We start from the raw sequence: 5,463 nt of genomic DNA on the forward strand, positions 1-5,463 counted from the left end.
AAATCATTTACTCTGTTCTGTTCTTTGTGCTTACCACTGGTGGTCCAGAGAAGTTGCAATTTGCCAAGACACAGTGTTTATAATGCTCTTTAATAACAAAATGAATAAGCCAGCTGCTCTTTTCCTCAACTATACCAATTGCAAACCTCCTCAAATCTTGGTTAGTAATTAAAAGCATTGAGATGACCTTGAATCTAATTGAACTACAAAAGCTGTTTTGAGTTAAATTTATAGCTTTTGTTGATTTCAAAAGAGGTTAGGTAGAATTGCATTCTATTTGATAAAACATTAAGGGTAGCCTTGGGTGTACAGTGAAGATCAGAAATAATTAAAGAGGCATTAAGTGCAAAAGAGACATCTGAAATGGACTTAAAAAATTAAATTTGTCAACTCTTCATTTTTCAATGTGTCAATTTGCAATATTCATATTTGCTGAAAAGATCTCTTTCCCCATTGTAACATCAAAGCGATTTTTGAATCCAATGAGGAATCACAACATGTTTAATGCTTTTTATAAATACCAGTTTAATTGGTTATTAAAATATTTTATAGGAATTGTAACTTTGCTAGTAAAAACAGGCAGTGTAAAAGTAAAAATGTTAATATTTTAAAAATGCTTTATATATGGATTGTGTCATAAGATCTATGAATAGAGAGTTTTTCTGCTTCCCATAAAGGGCAGAACGTATTTTCAGTTGTTTAGAGAGCCTTAAGCTCTACTATCTGATTGGCAGAAGGAAACATAATTGTTGTTGTAAAAAAAGTCAGGTTTGTGCTCGCTTCGGCAGCACATATACTAAAATGGGAACGATACAGAGAAGGTTAGCATGGCCCCTGCGTAAGGATGACACGCAAATTTGTGAAGCGTTCCATATTTAAAAAAAAAAAGAAAAGTCAGGTTTTATGTGTCAATGGGTGAGCTATGACTTCTCTAGCATTGTCTCCTAGCGTCATCATAAATGTGATGAATCCCTGAAGAGTCCAGTTGTAAGGCACATAGTTTGAACAGCACTAATGGTCTTGTACATTTCAGAATTATTTTAGTTTTTACATTTATTTAAGGAGACTAGCCCAGACTTTCTTTTGAATTGCCAGTTTGGGTCTGTAAAGATGATAATCGGGATTCTCAAGAATTTTAGTTTTGCAAAATTTATCTGAAATCATATGTATAAGTAAGATTTTCCAGGCTAAATGAAATTATCCCAGTTTAGTCTGGCAACAGTGCTACACAACTTCTGAATAGCAGATACTCTACTCTAGAGTAAGTGGCATCTTATATAATAAAAGAGAAACATGCAAATTAACCATCACTCCGCCACTCCGTCACTCCGCTACACTCACCAGCCAATCAGAGCAACTATGCAAATTAACCCAACAAAGATGGCAGTTAATTTGCATACACAGGCGCAGAACGAAGACTGAAGATGACTGAAGATGGTGGTGGTCATGGAGCTGGAACGAGCAGGAGGCTTGGGTTGCTCCTGGCGATGGAGGAAGCCAAGCTTCCTGCCGGCCCTGGACTCCGCTCAAGGAGGGGCTGGGGGCCTGGATCACCGGGGGAGAAGCCAAGCCTCGCTGCTTTGGCTGGACCAAAGGCCTGGGTCCTGGGTGCCGGAGGAAAACCGGTGCCGGCAGCCAGGGGAAGGAAAGCCTATTGCAGGAATCTTCGTGCAACGGGCCACTAGTTGTATTATGATAAGACAACACTGCATTGGTTGAGGTGGCAATTAAAAATTATTTTGGGGCGCCCTGGCCCTTGTGGCTTAGTTGGTTGTAGCATTGTCCCTTGCACCAAAAGGTTGTCAGAAGATTCCTGGTCAGGGCACTAAGTTGTGGAGTTGATCCCTGGTGGGGGTACTTAAGTGAGGCAACCGATGGATGTGTCTCTCACAGATGTTTCTCCTTCCCTCTCTCTCTCCTCTCCCCCCCTTCTCCTTCCTCCCTCTCTTCCCTCTCTCTAAAATCAGTAAAACATATCCTCCAGTGAGGATTAAAAAAATAAAATTATTTAGGCGAGGCCCTGGGTGGGTAGCTCAATTGGCTGTACCTTTAAGGCCCATGAAATCGTTTGGTCTGGCTCTGCCAAGGCATTAGAGGTGAATTAGTTAAATGTTTGACCAAATATAGCAGGCTAATTTTTAAGTGGATAATTTTGTATGGCTTGCAATTGATGTTATAGATATCCAAATGGCCCTTGGCAGAAAAAAGGTTCCCCACCCCTGGGTTCCCCCCCCCCCTCCCCCAATACACCAAGATTGTGGTTTCAATTCCAGGTCAGTCAGAGCACATATAAGAATCAACCAATGAATGCATAAGTGGAATAACAAATTGATCTCTCCCTCTCCCTCTCCCTCTCCCTCTCCCTCTCCCTCTCCCTCTCCCTCTCCCTCTCCCTCTCCCTCTCCCTCTCCCTCCTTCCCTCCTTCCCTCCTTCCCTCCTTCCCTCACTCCCTCCCTCCTCCCCCCACCCCCTCTCCTCCTCTTTCTCTCCCTCAGGATTACCAAGCAGAGATTACTGGAGAATAAAATGAGGTTGTGTGTGAAGAACCTAGAGTGTAGCTGTGACTTTTTATGAAAGTTATTGAACATTTCTTAATTTTCTTGTCTGTGAGTAAGGTTAATACCACCTGGTTTATGGGTAAACAAGCCAGTTTACCAAAATCCAAGTAATTGAAACTAGTTTGCCATGTGTTCAGTTTACCCAATATTCCATTCAACTATTTTTTTCCATTTCCTTCTCCATCTTTTCCTATACCTCATCCCTTTCCCATCTCACCTGCAGCTCAGACCAGGTTGTATATTTCTGCAAGTAGAGCTCCTCTCTCTACGCTGGCTCTTCCATCTGCAGCAGCAGAGAACTGGGGTAGAAATAAATTGAACATTCTTGGAAATGCTTTAAAAGTTAATTAAACTGCCTCATCAATACAAATTATTATAAATATTTAAAACAAAATTTTGGTAAATTTAGAGAATTGGCTATTTGGAGACTTGACTATTTGGTGAATTGACTTGGAACTGCCTCACAGTTATGTTGGGAGAAATTAGGCAATCTATGTAAAATAAAGTGCCTATTACTACACAGTGTTTGGATTTACTAAAGTTCCTTTTTTCTAAGTATGTACTCCTACTCCGGGAACTTGAGAACTTCCACCCCCACCCCCGCCAGGGTTTTCTCACCTGTGGGCTCTAGTTGGACAATAGCAGATGATGAAGTGATCAAGGATGGTTTATGGGCCACCTGGTGACTTCCCTCCCATTGTCAAATTTGCCCAAATGGAATACCTTCTTTTAGCTTGGACATCTGTTATAAAATGGCCCTGCCTTTCTTGTTACCCTTTGGGGTCTGACTTCTTAGTGCTTTGAGATACGTTCCACTTTTCTGAAGCACTTTATTCCCAGTTACTTGTAACTAGAATTATGAGCCTCAGGAGAAGTAAACTGTAGCTTTATCAGGGTAAAAAGCAAGGCCAGGTCCCTAGAGATTCTTGGTGGGAAGTATCACAACCAGAACAAATGTTCCTGTCTCTAATACACAGGAAGCCTGGCTTCTCCACTCCTACCTCTTTGGAGGTCTCTAAAAGGGCTTTCTAGTTATATCCTTAAAAAGGGAAGTGAGCAAAAGGTTGTTGAATGCTCATTGTGTGCCAGGCACTGTACTAAATTAATGTAATCCTTTCCACAACTTTGCTATGTGGTGATAATTCCCATATTACAGATGAGTTAACTGTGGCTTAGAATTGAAAATAGCTTACCACTATTCCACCAAACCAGTGTTTTTCTTTTTAATTTTTTAAATGTTTTATTGATTTTTAGAGAAAGAGGAAGGGGAGGGAGAGGGAGAGAGAGAGTATGTGAAAGAAACACTGATGTGAAAGAGAAACATTGATCGGCTGCCTCCCAGACTCACCCCTACTGGACCAGGAATTGAACCCAAAACCTGGGTATGTGCCCTGACCTGGAATCAGACCGGGGATCTTTCTGTGCACGGGACAATGCTCAACCAACTGAACCTCACTGGCCAGGGCCAAACCAGTGTTTTTCAGACTTTAGTCTTTCCTGTATCACCGTCATGATTTTTTGTCATTTCCTAGTATATTGTTCATTTAATATTTTAAATATTGAATAGTTAATACTTTACAACCCAAAATTTATTTTAAAAGGAAATTTTGTGATTATACTAAATGAAAAAGTATTTGCCGTAAATAGAAGACAACAGTAAAAATAAATTTCAAAAAATAATATTGTGTTAAATTCTAGCTAAGGTGTCTCTCTGATCAGGCCTTTTTTAGGAAGGGTGATTAACAATATTAGAGAGGTAATGGGCAAACTAGCACCAAACTGAGATTTTTCTTCTGATGTAATTAGAAGGATTATAAGAGAACTGAAAAGGTAATGACTTTGGAATGTTTGAAAATGCTTTTCTCTGTGTACTACTTAAAATCTTCTCCTGGTCTTGCTTTAGGAAACACTGACAGAGGTAATGGTGTGCTCATTTTGCACATGAGTAAACTGAGGGGAGGAAATTTGTTCGAAGTTGAATCACTAGTTGCACAGACCATACTGTCAAGGCTCCCCTTCTCCTCCCTTTTTCTTCTCTATTCCTCCTTTTTATCATTCCTTTTGCTTCCCTCTCTCCCCACCTTTCCTCTTTTCTCCCCCATCCTCTAGAACAGCGGTTCTCAACCTGTGGGTAGCCAACCTGTGGATCGTGGCGACCCTTTCACAGGGGTCGCCTAAGACCATCGGAAAACACATATATAATTACATATTGTCTTTGTGATTATTCACTATGCTTTAATTATGTTCAGTTTGTAACAATGAAAATACATCCTGCATATCAGATATTTACATTACGATTCATAACAGTAGCAAAATTACAGATATGAAGTAGCTATGAAAATAATTTTATGGTTGGGGGTCACCACAACATGAGGAACTGTATTAAAGGGTCGGCGCATTAGGAAGGTTGAGAACCACTGCTCTAGAAGAATTCAACTGACCTCAAGGTGGTATGGAAAAGGAGACAGTTCTTGAATTCCAGAAATTTCAGGGTATAAAACAAAAAATAATTTTGTAGGTATTTGTTTGCCTACATAAAGTATTTATTGAAATACCTTTAAAGACATTATCAACCTTTCTTTGATTTCTAATTAATGTTGGAAAAGCAAGTTTGAAAAAGGATATTGCCAGCAGTTTTTGAAACATGTTATCTCTAGTGCAATAAAAGGCAATTCCTTTGATTTTATTGCCTTTTGTAATTTTGTAATTTACATCCTATCTAATAGTAGACAAACATGATAATTAACCATAACTTCGCTACCCTTCCCATTGGCTGATCAGGGCAGTATGCAAATTAACTGCCAACTAAGATGGCGGTTAATTTTGCATACGTAGGCACAATGATGGGAGGCAAAAGGGGAAGGATGGAAGAAGCCTCCTGCCGGTGTTGGAACCCAGGTGGCA

General features: G+C 40.0%; 1 non-coding gene across 1 annotated transcript; it reads left to right on the plus strand.

Annotated features, from left to right (window-relative positions):
- The first annotated feature begins 772 nt into the window (after positions 1–772).
- On the plus strand, positions 773–879 carry LOC111827485. Its single transcript, XR_002831090.1, has one exon. It is a non-coding gene; the product is annotated as a U6 spliceosomal RNA (small nuclear RNA).
- Positions 880–5,463: the final 4,584 nt, after the last annotated feature.

Source organism: Myotis lucifugus, unplaced genomic scaffold (assembly GCF_000147115.1).
Source record: "Myotis lucifugus unplaced genomic scaffold, Myoluc2.0 scaffold_173, whole genome shotgun sequence".
NCBI lineage: Eukaryota > Metazoa > Chordata > Mammalia > Chiroptera > Vespertilionidae > Myotis > Myotis lucifugus.